Below are 20,038 nucleotides of genomic sequence, written 5' to 3'. Positions count from 1 at the left end.
AGAAGCGGATTGACGGTGGAGCAAGCTTCAAGCGGGCTCCAATGGTGACCGGCGGCGGTTGGGGCGATTCCGGCCGGGAGAAGCCGGGCTGGGGGTTGGGGAAGGTGGAGGAGGTGCTGGGGATGATGCTCGCGCAAGGAATCGAGGTGTGGTGGCCGGAGAAGGGAGATCGACGGAAGGAGGCGGCGGCGGCGCGAGAGAGCTCGTCTCTGGTCGACGTGAGGAGGAGGAAAGAAGATATGACAGACGGGTCCCACAAGGAGGTAATATATCTAGATGTTAACTGGGCGGACTGTCCGCCGCTTCCCTAGCGGACCGTCCGCTGTTTTCCTGGGTGTTACACCAGCCATCCACGTGCTTCCTTGTCAGCAACAGCGTTTGTTTCCCAGAAGATGGATCAAGCAGCAGCAACAGCGTCGGTCTCCTCTCCCAACCACGGTTAGTTTTTGATGATCGGGCTTTTTTCTTTGGAAGGGGATGCGTTACTCTGTGATGATGCGGTTTATCTTACCCTTTTCACTGTAATTTTCATTTTTAACTTCAAAAACTGTAATTTTCATTTTGCAATTGCAACTGGGAATCCAGAGGAGATGGAGATTGAGCAAATTTTGTCTGATCTTCAGGTGTTGAAGAAGCTCTACGGGCTGCTTCACAGGGGCCCCGCGGACAATACTGTGAGATTTTTCTTCCATGCCTGGACTGCTGTTTCATTTGTGTGTTAGCAAATCTGACGCAGTGGATTGTCTGTCTGAGATGTTGAAACGTTTGTGCAGTTAGATGACTCGTCCAGGTCTCTCCTCATGAAGATGCTGGATGATGCTACCCAGCAAACTCTCATGAGGCAGGCAAAGGTATTCTATTCACGATCCATTGTTTGATTGTAAAGAGCATCGATTGTCACCGACTGATCAACAGAAAATCGCCTTTGTTTTGCAGTTGCTATAAGGTTCTCTGATGTCGCCGGCACTGGAGAGAAAGCGCTCCGTCCGATCCGACCCCCGGCCGCGCGACGCCGAGCCGGTCCTAAACCTTAGGTCGCTGGCCTCACTGAGCCCCAGCGTCCAGGCCGGCGCCCCAAAGCAAAGCCTTACCCCCGCAGCGTTCAACGGTGTCGAGCCGAGCCGGCCACGGGCATCGCCACGCAGTGGGAGAGCCGCCTCTCCTTGTCCGTCTTTCCTCCAACCGCACGTCGCATACTGCACTGTCGCCGCGTCGCCGTCAAGGTCTGGAGCATCTGCGCTCCGGCCTCAGCTTCCACCGCTCGCCCGTCGCTGCGACGTCGCGGCATGGCACGGTGGCTGGAAGCGCTCGGCCGGACGATCACCACCGGGACGGGGCGCGCTGCAACCCCAGCCTCGGTGACCCTTCGTCGTCACTGGAGTTCAGCAGCAGGCGCCGCGCCATGTCCCGGGAGCCGTCTCTGGGTCTGGGGCCAGGTCCCGAGCATCTGCGCTCCGGCCTCAACCTCCACCGCATGCCCGTCGTTGCGACGTCGCGGCATGACACGGTGGCTAGAAGCGCTCGGCGGGACGATCACCACCGGGACGTGGCCCGCCGTAGCTCCGGTCGTGGTGACCCTTCGTTGTCGTTGGAGTTCAGCAGCAGGCGCCTCGCCGTATCCCGGGAGCCGGAGTGCTCTTCCTCGAGCAACACGCTCGTCACCATACGCAGCCGGATCAGGCTGCACGGGGAGGTCACGAAGCCCCGCCTTCGTCGCGCCGTAGAGGAAGAGGCGAGCACCTCGCGGCGACGGAGGAAGGGCTCCTCCTCCAGCTCCAGCGCGGGCTGGGGCGGCAGCAGCAAGCAGCAGCGAGCGCTGCACCCGATCGACTCCGCCAGCCGCGTATACAACAGCAGAGTCTCACCGAGCGTCGCCAGCTCGTCTCCGTCCACCAGCCCCACAGTGTCGTCGGCTTCAAGCGTTTCCGCTTCCCGCTCCTCTCCCGTGTCGGTGTCGGTGTCGGTGTCGCGGCGGGTCAGTGCGCGGGCGGCGGCGTACGCATCAGCTGAGGTGTCCGACTTGCTGAGGAGCCGACGCCGTTGGGAGCGCCAGGAGAGGCGGGAGGGTCGGCTGCGCAAGTTGAAGAACAAGACAGGACATGGTCTTCCACCACCGCCACGACCACCACTACTTCCAGGAGGTGGGCCCGTCGTCCCGGCGCCCCTGCCGCGACCACCACCACAAGTCGCCATGGCCGTATCTCAGGGGAATATTACACCGCAAGACACGCCAGGATGAGAAGCCCACGAGCGCGACGGTGGTAAGCACGCCGGCGAAGAGCCGTGGCGGGCAAATGCACGCATCGTTCGTCTCGGTGCTGCGGCGCAAGCTAAGGGAGCCGGCAAGCACCAGATGAGGGGGACGGCGGTCAGTCGGGTGCAAGCCAAGAAGATGCACTGGTGGCAGTGAGGGAAAAAAATTCGACAAAATTTCCACGAAATTTCCGAAATTTCGGTCTTTCTAGAGGGGGCAGGTAAAAAGGTGTACCGTGCAAAATATTTCGGCCCACTTTGTTAGCTGATGTGTATGTTTCTCTGCTGGTTATAGACATGAATTTCTATTTTTATCTTGAAGATATAAAAAACTTGGAAGCAGAAGTCCAGACATTGGAAGAGCTTTCCAAACAGCAACTACTTGAGATATATGAGATTCGACAAGCTAAGGTATTTTATTTTCCATGTACCATACCTATGTTGGCATTTTCTTCTAGTTAGTGGATACACCCAACTACTTTCGCAAACTTATGCTGTTTCATCCTACAAACTACCTTTGTGAGCTGTAATCCTCATTTCATAGCAGCATCAACACTTTAATAAGGATTCGGGGACACAAGATATGTCTGACTGTAACTTAGCTGTGTTGAGTTATTCTGTTTGTTGTCCTATACTCATATTGATAAATGTCCTTTTTCCCATGTCTCTTGGTCTCTAATTAAGTTTCTCACTAATTTACTTTATTGTCTACTACACCCCAATCTACATCACATGTGTCATAAAATCTTTTGTATCAGTGTACAGGAAGAATAAGTTGCAAAAATTGCAGTCTTTTGCATTTTTTATGCCATTTCGCAGTAGTGATTATTTTTCCACCATATGCTACCATGCCCTTTTGCTATTAATTGCTTTCCAGATAGCTGCTGCATATTCTCGAACGTGGAGAGGCCATCTTCATAATCTACTTGGATATGCGTTGTCAGTGTATTGTGTTTTTAAGATGCTTCACTCCAAATTGTGTTTTGATTTGCCCACAGTCACGATCAATATCACAGAACTGGATGGCCATAAATATCTATTTAATTAGTACATTGCCGCGTTCGCTTGATCACTTTGCCACTCTCAAGTTGGGGCCTTTAGAGCATCTCCAAGAGAAGGCGAAAACACTTTAATTTGTAGCAAGCAAAGTTCCACGAATCTTTTAGGATCTGTGAGCTGAAATTTTTTCCCCTATTGTTAAAAGGTTTTAACTTCTAATGCCTTCCATGATGCAGCTCATCAAAGGGATACTGTGCACTTTATATCCCTGTGAGTCTCCTCCCAAACTGCCGTGACTACAAATAAGAGGCTTCTCAGATACTACAACAATAAGAATTTCCTAAAACCATGAGAAAAAGTTAATGGCAATCTAAATTCAAAAAGAAAAGGTACCATGATTCTAATTTGCATTGCTAACTAAGTTGCGCCAAAGTACAACTAAATGCATGTCAATTCATGATATAAAAAATGCACTAAAAGATTAACCTTTTGTGGGTCATTAGGGGCATATCAACTAATGCCCTAATGGTCTGTATGACTGTATTGTAGCAGCACTGATCAAATATCCTGCTGATACATCTTGGGTTTTTCAAGGAAAGAACTAAAAAGAGCAGTGCAAACTATAGTATAAACTGTAGAACGACTGTATGTCTCACTATTTAGGATGGATGATTGCATAAATGTTAACCGTATCATCATGCAAATTCATTGTACAAGAAAAAGGCCAACTTCCGACGGAGCGGAGCGGAGGCCCGTCGCCGGGAGGCTTGGGCTGGAGCGGTACATATACCCTTGATTAGGGTTTGCTCCACAGTTCATTATTCCTCTTGTAAGCCGCCGCTAGGCGTTGTACACACACCCGATATAGTGAAGTTCTTGCTGGTTGGCGCCCGTGGTTTTACCCTTTGCATTGGAGGGGTTTTCCATATTTAATCCTCGTATCTTCTGTGCTTTGATTTCGTTGTTCTTCGTCGTTTTGTCGCCGTCGCTTCTAACAACTTTTAAGCACTACCATTAGTACGAAAAGTTCCCTAATCATTGTCAAATCTCCTAGATGAGCAACAGCTAACTTAAGTGTGGTGAAAAAAATTCCTTCAGCTAGAGGCAAGGAGGGGGTAGGTGTAGTAAATAGTACAGCTAAGTGCCATCGCAACATATTAACCATTCAACCCACATAGTACCATGCAGACATGTACTGTAACTCTGTAAGCATGAGGGGTAAAAATATCACCTGTCAAAGCTTCACAAAAAAGGAATGCAACCATTTTCTAGAACACAAAAGGAATTCAAATTCAATCATGCAAATATTTACAATGGGCACACATTGTGGGACTTCACTTCCAGCATCAAATGGTCACATATTGCACAAACTATCAACTATACTAGTTAGCCTTCAAACAATGTCATGATTCTATCGTACAAATAACCTGGCTTCTTATACAAATAGAAGATCACTAGCACAAAAGTTTACAAATTCGATAACTTGCAGTAAGGGCTTCTTTTAATGTTCTGTCTGTGTTCACATCTTAGAGGGTGACAATTTTGGGAAACTAGCTAGTCATATAAGAGCAGATGGCATAAATGAATTAGTGTACATTTGTCTTGATGGTTATATCTAACACGGTGCCTGTTGGATAAGTAAATACATCAATAAAACAACGTAGTAAGCTAGGTCCATAAACTAACGTCAATGTTTTGCTCCAAACAAACATTTCAGCAATGATATTGACTCGTATGCTATCCTTATTGGCATTGAACACAAAAGACTAAGAAAGAAATGGTTACATATTATCTCCATGTTGCATCAATGTAGTCAGTTATTTCCATTACTGCTCAATCACATTGTATTGTCACATTTATAGAAATAATTAAACACATCTAAGAAGGTTAATGTCATAATTAGTGAAAGAATAATAGAAATGGTAAATATGGCAAAACTTCCACAATGGTAAGGAAAACTCCAGTGCCACTATGTTCTCATTTGAATGTGCAACACCAAAATTCAAATTCATGAAAGGCAATATTTATCTAGCATGCTAGTCATCTGCAACCAACAACTCATACAAGATTGAAACAAACATGCTAAACTTCCAACAACCAACATATGCTCCAACAAATCCTTACGATAGAAATAACAAACAATCTGTACTAAAGCGTGAACAGGGCAATTCAAATTGAAGCAAGGACCAGGTTGAACACTATCAACTCATGCCATACAGTAATCACTGAAACTTATTATCTCCTAGCAACAAAATTTGAAAAATTATAGACCCGAATAATTAATTATTCAGGTTTGTGAAGGTGTTATCTATGCAGGAGAATAGGGGCGAACCCAACATAAGACATGGGAGCAGAACATAGGCAGGATACTCGATAAAAATTTCCAACAAAATAGAAGCCAGTAGGTAATATACTTTAACTAGGTAGATCCGACAACAAATAGCTTATATTAGGGTTTCTGGTGTTACGTTCCGAAGAAGGGGAGGGCATACCTCATACCTGGTGGGTGATCATCGCCGGCAAAGGGCTTGGCGAAGACCAAATAGCGCCGACGCTCATCCAATCGTCGCCGCCAGGAAAGGAAGTACAAAGACGAAGAGAGTAGAGGGACTGAGAGAGAAGGGAACGGAACCATGAACTCCCAGTAGGCACGGGCTGTGTCGTGCAGGTTGCCACGGCGGTGATGCTGGCGCCCGGAGGTGAAGACGTGGGCGGGGGCGGGAGGGTTGAGGAGGGGCTGCCGACCATCGTCGAGCTCGGTGAAGGGGAGCGGCGGCAACAATGGAGGGGATCCGGGGGAGGGTCGCAGGGAGCAGCGCGCGGAGTCGAAGAGGGGAAAATGAGGGGAATAGGGTTGGCCGGTTGGGGCAATTTGGGTGAGGAGGCGTGGGATGGGCTGGTGGCCCAACTATGGCCCGTACTTGGCCCGTGCCTTAGCAGCCATGTTCCGGACTTATTCAGAAGCCCACTCCGTAAACGCAAAAACGCAAAAATACAAAATTTTGCGAAGGAATCTTACTAATTTGAAGTACTAAATGAAGTCTATTTACAAAACTTTTTGCATGGATGAGCTGTAAATCGCGAGACGAATCTAATGAGCCTACTTAATCCATGATTTGCAACAGTGATGCTACAGTACCATCCGCTAATTATTAATTAATCATGGATTAATTAGCATCGTTAGATTCGTCTCGCGATTTACAACTCATCTGTGCAAAAAGTTTTATAAATAGACTTCATTTAGTACTTCAAATTGGTAAGATTCCGTCGCAAAATTTTTTTGCGTTTACACCCTGTCGAACTAAACAGGGCCATAACTTCATTACCAAATTGACTGCTAGTACTATTTATGGACAAACTGACCGACTTTGTCAGAGTTTTGTAGACATGTCACATGTCAGGGAGCATCTGGCCTGCATCAATACATAGAATTTACAGTTATGAGGACGTGGATCTAGGTATCTCCATTCTCCACAGAGTGTGTCATCTCCGCAGAGTGCGGCGCCTCCTGCATCCTCTGCTCGAAGGATGTCTCAATCTCCGACGCTGGCGACGAACCGGCGTTGATCATCTCCGAGCCAGCAGAGATGCTGAAAGGGCTCATGCTGATGGCTTCCTCATCGCCCGCCGGCACCGCGCTGTTGACGCCGCCGCCGCCGCCGCCGCAGTTCCGCACGGTATCGTCGACCCATCTTCGTGTCTGGCTCCCGTCCCGGATGGACTCCTCGTTCCACGTCTTGAACGTGGGGCACTTGAGGTCCTTGTGGTCGAAGTGCCGCAGCCACGCGCGCAGCCGCCGCACCGACGAGCTCCCGGATCCGCCCTCCTCCGCCGCCCGGACCTCGCCGCGCTCGCGGTAGACGAAGGTGGCGAGGTAGATGAGGAGCATGAGGCCGGACACCACGCCGGTGATGAGGAACAGCCCGCCGAAGCTCCGGAAGCTGAGGTTGGAGGAGCCGACGGCGGCGCTGCCGCCCTGGCTCGGGCACGCGCCGGGCTCGCCGAACCACTTCTTCTCGATCTGCGCCATCTCCTCACTTTCCGCCAGCGTCAGCACCGCGCGCGACACGTCCGGCGTCAGCGGGCTGCCCAGCGGGAAGACGAACCCGAAGCCGTCGGTCTTGTAGACCGGGCCGACCATGGAGTAGCCGTCGCAGTAGCGTGACAGGAAGAGCTTCAGGTACGGGATCTCGTCGAACACCGCGGCGACGCCGCCGTTGGCCGGCCCCCTCGACAGCGCGTCGGCGTACTCTTCCACCGTGCTCAAGTTCCTCATCTTGGCCTCGTCGAAGCCGATTCTACGGAGCGAATCCTTGATGAAGGAGCCGTCCTGGTACCCGATGTAGGCACCGCTCCGCTGGAGCTCCCTAACGTCGGTCACCGTCGGCTGGAGCTTCTGGACGGTCAGCATCGACGTCAGGCTCGCCGTATAGCTCGAGGTCAGGATGAGGACGACGAACACCCAGATGATCACCACGAACCTCGACAGGTTGCTCTCGAGCTTCTCCTCTGCAGAATGCAAAGCTCAATCTTTAAGCCATCGTACGTTTAACTAACCAACTGGTGCTCTAGATTGAAAATCATGGTGCGCGCGCGCGTACTGTGCGAAAAGACGAGCGTGGAGAAGGCGAAGTAGAAGATGAGGCCGAACTGCTGCCACGGCGTGCCGCGGAACTCGGGGTTGATCCGGTGCTCGATCGCCCACACGACGAAGCCGGTGAAGCAGAAGAAGGCGAGGCTGGCGAGCCAGAGGCTGGTGGTGAGCGGCTGCAGGAAGATCCACATGCTCGTGCTCGTCTCCCTGCGCACCGACACCACCATCGACCACCCTGAGTCAGTGAACGGCATGCTGAAGTCCACATTGGCCATCCTGCTCGCCGTGATCGTCACGTCGCCGACGACGATGTCGGCTTTCTGCATTAATCGGCATAGCTTGTCAGTACATAGCAGCCTCAGTTCAACGTGTCAGTACTAGCTAATTCCCAATTCCTCTTGATCCAATCTCTCTACAAAACAATGGACAATGCTGACCTGTTCCGGAAGCAGGGACACGAATCTGTCGTAGGAATCCGAGCTGTTGGGGATCGGCACGTACTCGTAGCTCACCGGATACGGCATTTTGCTCATGACGGCGTCGAACACCTCGATGCAGTAGCCTGTGATGTTGTACGCTCCGGTGGTTGCGTCCCCGGCGACGTTGACGAACTCCTTGAACCCTCCCTTCACCGGCACGGCGACGCGAAGCTTGTGGCCGTTCGCCGACACGACCCAGCCTCTGGGTGGCGACGTCGCATCACCAGGCCAAATGACACTAGGCTTCAGACCTTTGGCGGCGTTGGCGTCCAGGGCCTGCGAGATCCCGGCCTCCGGCGTCCAGAACCCCACCGGCCTCGCTCCTTTCCCGATGACGTTGACCACCTCGTAGGCCGGCGGCTGCAGCTGCCCGTCGACGAGGGTGAAGTTGCCAGCGAGCCCGCGGAACGTCGTCTCGCGCACTGCCTTGAGGAGTGCCTCTCCGGTGGCCGACACGCCGAGGCGGCCCAGGTCCGTGAGCGCCAAGCTCTGCTGCGGCGTCTGGAACCCCGGGCTGGAGACACCGGCGGCCTCGGCCGCCGTCGCGATTGCCCACACCGTGTCGTACGACCAGAGCATCAGAATGGTGGGGTCATGGGCGTAGACGTCGGCGCTCGGGCTCACCCGCCGGAGCCTCGCCCTGAACCGCGCCGAGAAGTTCCTGACCTCGTCCGTCATCTTCACGTACGGGCGGAGGCTGACGACCCCCTCCATGGCGTTGAACTCGTCGGGGCTCAGCGCGTCCACGACGCTGCCGACGCCGTCCGTGACGATCCAGGCGTAGTCCTCCGACATCATGCCGGCGCTCCTCGCCCGGCGGAAGAACCGCGGGGCGAAGAAACGGTTCACGTGCACGATGAACACGCGCGTCGGCATCGCCATGAAGCGGTTGAGCACCGCGTCGATACGGTCGTCGTCCGCGTCGACCGGCACGGCGGTGCGCTCCATGATCCTGGCGCCGACGCCCTGGAGCGCGTCGGCGAGCGCCGGGAGGATGCCTGAGCCGTAGGGCGAGTCCTCGTACACGATCACCGCCGCGTGCCACACTGCCACCTAAACGTGGCGAGGACGGCGGCCACGGGCGCGGCCTGGAAGGAGTCGTTGGCCGCGGTGCGCACGAAGAAGGGCGTCTGCGCCGGGGACAGGTCCGGGGAGGTGGCGGAGGAGGAGAGGACGGGGACGTGCGCGCTGTTGCCGAGGTAGGCCACGAAATCGGCCTCCGCCGACGTCGCCGGCCCGATGATCGCCTGCACCTGCTCGTTCTTGATCAGGTCCACCGCTGCGCAAACAAAAAAGGGAAATGCCTTCCGATTAGAAACGATGGCCCATAAACATCTCGGCCCAAAGGAGAATCGGGCCGCGTCCAACAAACTTCTTCTTTCTCAAACGAACAAAAACGTTGTCATCAAAATTGCGACAGCCCACGATGCTGACGGGCCTAATTTACATGGTGAAGAATTTCCTTTAAGATTTGTTAGTGTGAAATTTTCTCATTCCAGTTGCTAGAGTAGTTTGAATGTTTGATGCTTTGCTTCTTTGCTTGCATGGCACAACAAGTCGTCGCGAGAATATTTCTTTCCATACAGACATACAAGAGAAAGGTGCCTTTTCGGTGAGAGACGTCTAGAAAGCCGGGTTCCTGTACAATCATTTCGTTGACCAGACCTCGAATTGCGTGGCTGCCAAGACGTCTGGTTTGTTTGTCTCTGGTTGACCGACTGCAGCTAGGGGTTCTCCTCTGGTGTCCCGTACTACTACCCATCTTGATCACCACAATCCTACAGAATAATCAAACTAGTTCTTCTATCACAACAAATTCTTCTATCGAAAGACACGCTAGCTAGTACTGATAGAAATTGGCTGGTGAAAGGTCGTCATTGCGCAAGTGAAAGAAACTAAATGTGTGTTTAGTTGGTGAAAAGTTTAGATTTTGATACCGTAGCACATTTCGTTGTTACTTGACAAATAATATTCAATCATAGACTAATTATGCTTAAAAGATTCATCTCGTGGTAATCAGTTAGACTATATAATTAGTTATCTTTTTCAACTGCATTTAATGCTCTATGCATGTGTTCAAAGATTCGATGCAAAGGGTACTGCAGGAATTTTTTTGGAAACTAAGGCCCTATTTAGTTCGCGAAAAGGTTTGGGTTTTGGTACTGTAGCACATTTCGTTGTTACTTGACAAATAATATCCAATCATGAACTAATTAAGCTTAAAAGATTCATCTCGTGCTAATCAGTTAGACTGTATAATTAGTTATTTTTTCAATTGCATTTAATGCTCCATACATGTGTCCGAACATTCGATGTGACGAGTACTAGAAAATTTTTTGGGAACTAAATAGGGCCATCATGGACTAGTTGCAGCTAGCTATACAGGGGCCCACCAAACGCAGGCAGCTCATCGTTTTCTTTTCTTTTTTCTTTTTTTGAAACACAGCTCATCGTTAGGCGATCGCTGAAGCTGACCCGACTATTCCAGGACTTATGCAGGCTGCTCGTCAGTCCCGGATCCGATCGCGCCAAATTTTCCACGCGGAAAGATGAGGAATTTTCGTGTATCAAGGCTGCGGCCAATACGAAGAGGGTTCAGTAGTCTTCAGTCTTCAGTTGTCACTAGTGTCTGACGGGGACTTGACTGATCCCCGTCCACTTCACGCCCGCGCAGTAATTTGTGTGCCAAAAGGTTCAACTGAATCTGATCCTGTCGTGAAAAGCGAGAGCACTACTGTCTGTAACACTACTACTAATAAGTAGTGGTAAAATTAGGTTAATCTTGTTTAAAAACGAAAAGTTAAGTTAACCTCAACCTAGTTGGACGCACCATCTATAAACGTCTGTTGGAAAAGAGAAAAAATTAAGACATGGACAGGGATTAGCCGCAGATGCGATCTACATCTCCGTCAGCTGCTGCTTTCGTGCTTGGACTGAAGTCTAGCACGATTGAATGTTACTTATGTTCGGACACCGGCCAAGAGCTGGAGCATCATCTCACATCTCCCTCGCCTCGCAACGCGCGCACATGCCTCCTCGGTGAACGACCGACCAAAGACTAGTCCAAGGCTGACTCTGAAGGCAAGGAAGAAGGCGACAGACATGGCATGCATGCATGGAGCTGAAGCCTGTTGGTCTCTAAACAAACTTATTATCGCATCCACAGACAGACAGGCACGTATGTGATGTGTACAGATCCTGAGAAATCTAATGCTTTTCTGTCCTTTTAGGGGAGACCATGATCGACTAGTAGTATGTACTAATAGTGCAAATTAAATGGCAGTTTAATTGGTTGCAGGGACGACGGATATTAGTTGAGATCCAAAGCGAGGTTTGATTTATTTGGGATTTAATAATCTCCTGCTGTGTCTTTTTCATACCTTGAGGGGAAACAGCAAGGCGTTTTTAAATTGGGAGCCGTTGAAAACCCGAACCAGAAGAAGAAAAAAAAACTGCGTGCGTGCATATCAGTTCTGGGTCGGCATCGTGGTCGCGGATGTGGTAGCTAGACGAGAACGCGACGACCCATACCCGGCCGGTGCACTTAGCTTGAAAGCAACTCGTCATCAGTTGATGGAAAACTCTGATTATTATTAGGATCTCCGGCGACGATTTCAAACCCGCGCAGACAACAAGATGGAGACGCAGCATGACAAGCTAAGCTTGAGGCAGCCATGGCCCTCGAGGTCGACTACTGGAGCTGGCAGAGCCACAGCAACCGGTGGTTCATGGCTCATATCACAGATGACGACGCAGCTGGGTGTAGCTAGTTGAACGCCACAAGGACGATGCTGCCCCTTGATATTTACTGTCTTTGCACTACTATTCCAATTTTCACAGCAAATTAATTAAATCAGCGACTGATTCTACTTCTAGATTCTAGAACAGCGCAACTATATATACTAGCAGTAGTAAGCTGGTAACCAAATTAAACCAGTGAATGAACAGTAAAAACTAGCTAGCTCCATCCATATGTACTCATGCATGGTAGTAGGTAGCAAGAGCTTGATCAGCCAAGTAGCTAGTGGTATATATTCAATTTGCAAGCAGTACGAACTCGAAGCACAAGTGTATCTCTGCACTACTCTGAAACAAGGGCGAGGATCGGAGGAGCTTACCGGCAGACGCGGCGCCGACAACTTGGCCGCCGGAGTCCCGGAAGCGCGGCGTGACCCTGGTCCGGCAGCCCGGGTGCGCGTCGTAGTAGTCCTCCAGCGCCATCTCAATGCCCACCCTCCGCCGCTGCCCAATCGACGACGTCAGGTTCAGGATCACGCCCACGCGCACCTCGACCTGCCCCGGCGGCGGCGCATCATTCCGCTGCGCCGTGGCCGCCTGCTGCAGGCTCGCCGCCAGGACGCAGCACCAGGCCAGAGCGAGGCGGCGGAGGCGGAGGGTGGAGAAGACGAAGCGACAAGACGAGCACGGCCTCCTCATCTTCCTACCAACCTACCTACCTACCACTCCTTCAGCTCCAGCAGGGCAGGCAAAGTTCCTGGGACGACGGCGGCTGCAGTGCGTGTGCGTCTCTCTGCTGGTGTTCAGCGGCGCCATGGGGCCTTGGCTCGCTTTAATACGCGCGGCGCGGGCGGCGAGAACGAGGGAGAGGCAGACAGACCGCGCCGGAAAATTATAAGCCGTGTTTGGTTCATATTTTGAAAAAAAATTCACAAAAAAATGAATGCATGCATGGAGTACTAAACAAAATTTATTTGCGAAACTTTTTTACAGATTGGTGTAACTTTTTGAGACGAATCTAATGAGCCAAGTTCCACCATGATTGACTACAGTGATGCTACAGTAACCACGCCTAATCATTCTCAGATTGTACAGTCAAAAGCCTCATTAGCTATAGCAACTGCTATAGTATTATAGTTACGGAGATGGTTTCGTAATTAAATTTTATTTAATATTCCTTATTTAATATTCTTAATTAGTAGTCAAAGGATTGAAATTTTTTTCAGAACCATCCAAACACGGCCTAAATCGCATGCGCGCTTGACTTGACCGGTCGGATGCGAATGCGATGTGGGGGTGGCGCGGCGCGGGGCCAGGGTTCACCTTTTCGTTTTTTTACCGAATCCCGCCAACTGCCGGAAACGAAATTTCGGCCGAAATTTCGCCGAAATTCGCTAATTCCGAACGGAAAGAGAATTCAAATTCAAAAAACGAAATTTCGGTGAATTCCGACCGAAATTTCGGTGATTTCGACCTAAATTCGGTGATTTCCGACCGGAAAATGATGTCAGTTGCGATTTTCCTACTGTTCCCGAGGTCAAATGAAAAACTTTTGAATACCAACTTTGTTCATTTTTTCGAGATCTACAACTTTTGTTTCAGGAACTTTTTCATTTGAGCAATGGTTTGAAAGTTATTTAATTATTTCAAAAACTACCAATTAAAAATCTTGTCATTTCATGTGACAACTTCCATTTTCTCTCTTAGTCCTCAACTAGACTTTTATTATTCTTGTTATTGCGGATATGCCTATAAAATTTCAGAGATATTGGTTGATCTAATTGAAAGTTGTTTTAAATCCGGGACAAACATGATTTGAATTGGTTATCAATTCATGTGACAGTGTTTGAATTTTTTTTTGGATTCAATTTGTATAGAGAATTGTTAAAGCATTCTGAAAGGTGTGCTTTCCTACTTCGTTAACTCTCATGCCAACTCAAATTCTACCTCATTAGACTACAAATAACATTGTTTTTCAACTAAAATGCAATTTTAGCCTAGCAAATGATCTTAGATTTGAGTGTGTTCTAGTCCTATTTGCTCAGAAGAACACCTAGTTTTTTATCATATTTTTTCCGATTTTTTTATAAATATTTTTGAATTTTTAAATTTCAAAACGAAAAATGGCGAAAAGTACCGAAATTTCACTTCCCGGCTACTAGCGAAAACGAAATTTTCACCGAAATTTCGGCAAAATTTCGCCGAAAAAGTAAACCCTGCGCGTGGCACGCAGCGCAGGAGGCGACACGCGAACGTGGCAGCAAGCGGAGGCATCGCATCACGAACCGGTGGAGGAGAAGTCGGTGGCGGGGAGGGGCGGAGGACTCGGGGTCGCGGCATCGGGTGGATAGATGGATACAGTTCTAGTGGGGACGGCGAAAGCTCCGCGACCGATGCCATGGCGGGCCCCATGCTCCTTTTGGTCTTGGTCTCGGTTTCTTGTGTTCTGGCGAGACAGAGAATGGAAGAGCCGGGTTACTGCCTGCACCAGACGCTTACTTTTGCCGACAATGTGGTCGTAAACATTGAGGCTGTGTTTAGATTCGTAAAATAGTAGTAAAAAAGGTCACATAGGGCACTGTAATATTTTTTATTTGTTTGTGATAATTGTTGTCCTATCATGACCTAACTAGGCTCAAAAGATTCGTCTCGTCGTGTACATCAAAACTATATAATTAGTTTTTTTATTTATCTATATTTAATGCTCCATGTATGAGGTAAGAGATTTGATGTGATAGGTGAATAGTGAAGTTTGGAGAGAGAAATTTTGGAACTAAACACAGCCTGACCTAGCTAGCTGCACTTTTGCAAGGACAAACTGGGGCCGTTTAGTTCCCAAAGATTTTTGGGGCAAAAATTTTTAGAACCGTTTGACCACTAATTAGGAGTATTAAATATAAATTAATTATAAAATTAATTACACAGATGGACGGGAAATCGCGATGCGAATCTATTAAGTCTAATTAATCTGTCATTAGAGGTTGGTACTGTAGCATAACATTGTCTAATCGTTGCATAATGAGGTTCATTAGATTCGTCTCGCGATTTCACCCTGGGGTCATGGAATGTGTTTTGTCAGTTATTCACATTTAATACTCTAAATTAGTGGTCAAACATTGCAAAATACTGTAGCACGTGAAAATTTTTGGGGACTAAACAGGCTTTGATCATCTCGGCGTACCCGCTACGCGCTTGATGAAGAAGAAGAAGAACATTGTTGCGTTTGGAGGTAGATCAAATCTGAATCCCACAAAAGTGTCGCGTACTGCTAGCCTAGTAGTAGTAGTAGTAAAAATTGACCGCAGCAGACCTTTAGGGCCACAAGCTGAGCTCTTCTTACCTGCTGCACAGTTAACAAATAAAATAAAGCCTGTGTTTGGGATCTGTAACCCGTAATGCTTTTATCAAGACCTCCGAGTCTTTCATGCTCTGTAATATCGAACCTCATGTAGTCTCGACCTTCTTCCTCCTTAAATGAATTAGCAGCGTTGCTGCTCCTTTTTTTTTGAAAGAAAAAAGTTATAAGATGGAGATGCGTGACGATCTCGCGTGGGGTATGTTTAGTTCGTGAAAAAATTACTGTAGCACATTTTGATTTTATTTGACAACTATTGTCCAACCATGGAGTAATTAGTCTTAAAAAATTCGTCTCGTCATTTACAACCAAACTGTGCAATTAATTATATTTTTTAACTATATTTAATATTCTATACATGTATCGTAAAATTTGATGTGATGTGCGTCAGTAAAAAATTTTAGAAACTTTTCGCGAAACTAAACACAGCCCACAAGACGTTTATCCTCAGAGTGCAGAGAAGTCAGCAGAGCGGAGAGAATCTTTTGCAGGGCACGCCAGGGATACTGAAAAACTGTTGGTGACAGTTGGCAATACATTAATTTATGGTTATACGAGACTAGGATATTGTCAAGTATAACTACTCCTGCTCGCTACAAGGTCTAGAGCACCATAACAGATCATTAGATTTGTAAGCTTCCTTTTTTAAAACCAGACTATTAAAGTTGTTGAAAAGCTAGAGACACAGTATCTAACTAGAGCATAAATTAAGCTAATACTAATGTAAACCAGAGTTATATCTACTGTAATGTAACCGAGAAAGATACCAACCAACATGACACATGCATAGTTTTATTATTTATATATTTGTCAAAGGGTGGAAAAGGGAGCAGAAATTTCCTGGGGTTGTCAAACTTCAACTTGACACAAGAAAGCCAGAATTTAGTCGTCTGGTTTTCCAGATGAATGTAATTCACTTGCTTCGCTTGAAATTATTTAATTTGCCACTATATATGCTTAGGTGTCACTCCAGTAACGGCGTAACGCCACTGTATTTGTAAATATAGGCTCAAAGTCGTAGATGTTGGTGCTACTGAGAAAAATATTGTGACATTACAATGTCAAAGTTCTTATTAACACGTATATTAACTAGGGAAACTATTATAAAAACGAAAAATACAAACTTGAATGCAAAGTCAGCTCACGTGTGATAATATATTTTTTGTTAGGTTTCCAGTGCATGTAGTGACTTTTGCTTTCAAGGCAGATGCGCTCTACAAGATCATGGAACTTCAAGCCAAATTCAGAACATTAATTAAACTTTTTTTTGAAGAATAGAACAATAATTAAACTAGTATTGATGTATGGTGCAACGGATTGTGGCATTTGGTCGCTTTCAAGTATGTGATCAAATAGAAAGAGGATGCTTAGTCCAGCAACTTCCGTAGAATTTCCTTGTCATAAAAAACCCTGACGTCAGATTAATTTCATCGTGTCATTTCTCATGAAAGCAACCTCGACGCTAGGGCCTGAAAACTCAGTTGTTTTCGCTGTTCCGACAGTTTATCCGCTGGTTACTTAAGACTGGTGAATTGTACCGATCGAATTGGTAATAATGACACAATAGAATAAGCCTTCGGATTTGCGTAGTAGTTTCCGTTTCTGCAATGTTCTCCAACATGGATTTCCCTACTCTTTCTTGACGAGGCTCTAGATGGAAATCAACACATGCTGCTTTCAGCTTGATCTTCTAGAAGTACAATGAACCCAGGTAACGAACACCACAAGCTTCCATTCCTCTGGTGAAAACCGCCTCTGACGTTGACGTTTGGATTTACTGCACACCTCACTCCTCTCGTCGTCCCACAGCTTGATTAAGACTCGTGAAGTGAGTACTATACTGAAAACGCGTGAAGGTTTCCATGGCAGTAATTTTCTAACTGGAGAATGTCAAATGGGGATCCAACTAAACATGGGTGACGGCAATTTTAAATGGAAGACATGATGCTGTTTTAACGTAAGAGAAGGGCTTGGAGCAACTTGTTTGATGGGCACTCGAGACTGAATTTTGGTGGACCGGTTCAGAGTCTCCGGACAGACGTTGTCTATTGCGGTTGCTGGTCAGCATCTACAATAAGCAATTCATTGTGCACTGGTACCTTATTGACCGCGTGAGCCTGTTGCCTCATTTCTTCTCGTGAGATGAGGATGGAGTTGATCTCAAGTCCGAACAGAGCTTTGGTTCTGACTTCTGATACTATAGTCTGGTGGGATTTACCAGCGCAACTGCAAAATACGATGTCCTTGTCTGAATAAACAGGTTGTATATTGCATTGCATCACCTCCCACTTGCTGAATATTGTTTGCTGTAAACGTGAATGAGCAGCGAGTGGTAAACGTGAATGAGCTTCCAGAGCATTGAGCTGAGCAGGTAGGCACATCCTATATGTCTAACGGAAGATGGTTAAGCCAAACATCGCACGGCCCATAATAGCCCATCTGCTCTATGCTATGTTGCTAGCCCACGTGAAACTGACACTTCAGCGAGTGAGACGGCGCCGTAGCCCATGCATGAGCAGTGCAGTCCCAGCATAACGTAACAAAGGTGGTAAGTATACTATCTTTTTTTCTTTTATTTTTTTCTAAATATCATGTGACCTAGTATATGTGGAATATTATATTAACAAATTCAATATTTTAATATACAAGATTCAACAATCATTCGGACTTAGTTCAACAATTCCAATAAACAAATTCAACATTTCATACTGAGATATTGAAGCTGTATATAAAAATTATTGAATGTATATATTCCAAGTGTTGAGTTTTTAAAAAATAAAAAATATATTCATACGGGGTTTCATTTTGTTGCATTAATTCTAAACAATACGATGGTTCAAACGGAATCGAAAACGGACCACGGTTTAAGAGAAAAATGTGTTTTAAGCTAGCAAATCAATTGAACCTCCACCCGCTCAACCAACCCTGTCGCGACACCTGTCACCCTAATTTTGAAGCAGTCCGCTGATCCGCTCAGCCCGCAGGAATCTCAGCCACTTGTTTCTGTTCTGCACGCATCTTAAAGTGGAAGTTTCATAGCAAACTATCTTCCGGAAGATGTATAGGTTTCCCGGAAATGTCGTGCTTCCTCCAGAGCGAGCACGTTCAAACATTGGGCCAGAAATTTACTGCATCGGGGGGCCAAGAAAAGCCTCTCGACAACACCGGACTGGACCGGGCACGCGAAACACGGGCCTTACGGGCTGATATGCGGAGGCGCCTGGGGCCGAAGAAGTCAAGCCTGATCCACAGCCCAAGGACGCCACCAGCAATGGATTGACACCGCCTCGTTTTTCTTTTTGAAATTACACAACACAACTCAGACATTCACGACGCACGTAAATTCACATCTTATGAATACATATCCGCAAACCCTACCTCTATGAGCATATTCGAATAATGAGCCGACAAATCCTCAAAATTGATGAAGTCACTGCAGCCTCGCCGTTGTCGAGCGTCACCTACCACCGAATCCACGGCGCCTCGTTTTTCAGTGGGAGTGGATCCAGTGAACTCTGCTTGAAGAGCTGGAGCAGCCGGAGACTCGCCATGTGGAGCGAGCGTCCAGCCGTCCAGGGGACGTCGAAGCGGGGCGCAACGGCGCAGCAAGCAATGGATCGTCTCGGAGATGGGGAGGGAAAATGGCGAGTAGAACATGGACACATGCCAAAGTAACTATGGTGAGCAAAAGTTAGTATTGGTCTATTGGACCAATCTGCCAGACACATGCTTTAGGAAACTGTCACATTGACTGAGGTTTGGCTCACCACGATTTGGATGGAGACTTTACGCTGCTATCTATCAAAGGCTAATATACAAAAACAAACTAATCTTGTATTCCACACAGCTTTCGGCCCATTCAGGCCCTGTTTGGGACCGCTTTTCTGAAACTCGCTTATAAGCTGAGTAGACTTATCTGATAAGCTGCGATCTGGAGAATCTGCTGTCTAGAATAAGCAAGGTGTTTGGCTGTCCTGATTATTGCTGGTAGATTATCTGTCCTGTATATAAAATGACTGCTATACCCCTGAGGCTGATAATACCACTTTTTGTTTGTAACACTGATGTAAAGGCAATTTTCTGCATCTTTTTGAAGTTTGAGATAGAAATCTAGTTATACAAAAATATAGAGTACAATAGAAGTCAAATTAACTCTCATTTGATCCATTGAAAATACTACAAAATACTAAAAATTACAACAATAAATCAACCAAAGCCGAAGCAAGTTCATCACGGAAGGCACACATATCTATATCATCCCCCATTAGGCTAGCGTCTTCTGAAGGGTCTTCGTCACGAATGTCATCCACATAGGTTATGAAATGTTCATCATTTATGTCAGTTTCTCTAATGAAGTTATGAAGAGTCATACAAGCAACAATAATCTGAGACTGCTTATTAACTGGAAAGCTAGGTACTTTCAAGAGAATGCGCCACTTCATCTTGAGAACTCCAAATGAGCGCTCAATCACATTTCTAAGGGATGCATGATGATAGTTGAACACCTCCTTCAATCCCACTGGGCGGCGACCATGCTGCCATTCAGGCACATGATACCTTTGACCTTTGTATGGTGCTAGATATCCTTTTCTGTTAGGATACCCGGAATCAACAAGATAA

At 47.5% G+C, this 20,038-nt stretch overlaps 1 long non-coding RNA gene and 2 pseudogenes across 2 annotated transcripts; 1 reads left to right on the top strand and 2 right to left on the bottom strand.

The window, feature by feature from the left end:
- Positions 1-345: 345 nt before the first annotated feature.
- On the top strand, positions 346-2,957 carry LOC120657425 (annotated as a pseudogene).
- Positions 2,958-3,739: 782 nt separating this feature from the next.
- Positions 3,740-6,098, bottom strand: LOC120657426. Of its 2 annotated transcripts, none has more exons than XR_005668161.1 (2): positions 5,745-6,098; positions 3,740-4,302 (listed from the first exon to the last, which is right to left on the bottom strand). It is a non-coding gene; the product is annotated as an uncharacterized LOC120657426 (long non-coding RNA). The 2 variants fall into 2 exon arrangements; XR_005668160.1 differs by having other exon boundaries at positions 5,752-6,098.
- Positions 6,099-6,527: 429 nt separating this feature from the next.
- Positions 6,528-12,912, bottom strand: LOC120657424 (annotated as a pseudogene).
- Between the last annotated feature and the right edge of the window lie 7,126 nt (positions 12,913-20,038).

The sequence above is a fragment of the Panicum virgatum genome, chromosome 1N, assembly GCF_016808335.1.
Source record: "Panicum virgatum strain AP13 chromosome 1N, P.virgatum_v5, whole genome shotgun sequence".
Taxonomy (NCBI): domain Eukaryota; kingdom Viridiplantae; phylum Streptophyta; class Magnoliopsida; order Poales; family Poaceae; genus Panicum; species Panicum virgatum.
Note: the sequence above shows the minus strand (reverse complement) of the source record. Positions and strands in the feature narration are given on the sequence as shown.